At 48.0% G+C, this 1051-nt stretch overlaps 1 non-coding gene across 1 annotated transcript; it reads left to right on the top strand.

Annotated features, from left to right (window-relative positions):
- The first annotated feature begins 226 nt into the window (after positions 1-226).
- LOC114806898 lies at positions 227-364 on the top strand. The gene has a single exon (XR_003754952.1). It is a non-coding gene; the product is annotated as a small nucleolar RNA SNORA7 (small nucleolar RNA).
- The last annotated feature ends 687 nt before the right edge of the window (positions 365-1051 follow it).

The raw sequence follows: 1051 nt of genomic DNA, 5'->3' as shown, positions 1-1051 counted from the left end.
AACCAGTGCTTCTGGTCTGTCACCTGAGGTTTCGGTCCAGGAAGGGCCGGATCGACTGGGACCGGCAGGGGATGGCGGTGGTGCTCACATCATGGCTGGCGAGGAGAAGGGCCCCGGCTGTTGTGGAGAATGACGGCAAACTCCACCACAGAGAATCAACCTTCCTTCCCTTCCTCTGAATCAAACCATCAGTCATCAATAGTATTTACTGAGCTCTAACCGTGCAGACCTTTCAGGGTCGAACCTGGAGAGTTTCCAGTCCTCTACCAGTCACGACTACAGGAGGGAGAGTCAAGCAGAGGCCTGCCCATTCCATTCCTAGCTTGGGCAGTGGCTAGCGAGTGGAAGGCAATCTGCTACGAGTCAAAACTCACCTGTGCTGGGCAGCAGTGGCATGGGAGAGAGTCGAGGGCAGAGCCTCGTTAACTGCGCAGAAGGAGGCAATGGTAAACCACTTCTGTATTTTTTCCAAGAAAACTCTATGGTTAAGCTACCAGAACGATTGCAGGTGGGAGTGGGGCATTCCAGAAGAGATGTGTCTATGACGTCGCTATGGGTCGGACACGACTCGACAGCATAAGACGACAACAACAAACCGTGCAGACCTCTGAACTATGAGGTCGCAGTACAATAGAGTACAATAGAGTTAGTAGACAATATCCCCACCCTCAAGGAGTTATCCAGCTAGGCGAAGAAGCACACAATAAAATAAAGTATAGATAGGGAAGCAATAGACCACTGAGCTAAGAGTATTGTACTAAGCACTTGGAAGAGTACAATGGTAAGTGGACACTCTCCCCACCCTCAGGAAGCTATGATCTATTCGAAGAAACAGACCACAAAATAAATTATAGACAGAGGAAGCAGCAGATTATAAGGTTATCTTCACAAATGCCCTTTTGGGGGTGTGGGTTGAGTTCCTAAATGCTTGGGGGATATAGACTCAAGTACCTAGGTGATCAGTCAATTCAGTGATTTATTGAACACTTACCATGGGCACATTACTCTACTAAGCACTTGGTAGAGAACAATATAATAGATTTGGTAGGTA

The sequence above is a fragment of the Ornithorhynchus anatinus genome, chromosome X1 (assembly GCF_004115215.2).
Source record: "Ornithorhynchus anatinus isolate Pmale09 chromosome X1, mOrnAna1.pri.v4, whole genome shotgun sequence".
NCBI lineage: Eukaryota > Metazoa > Chordata > Mammalia > Monotremata > Ornithorhynchidae > Ornithorhynchus > Ornithorhynchus anatinus.
Note: the sequence above shows the minus strand (reverse complement) of the source record. Positions and strands in the feature narration are given on the sequence as shown.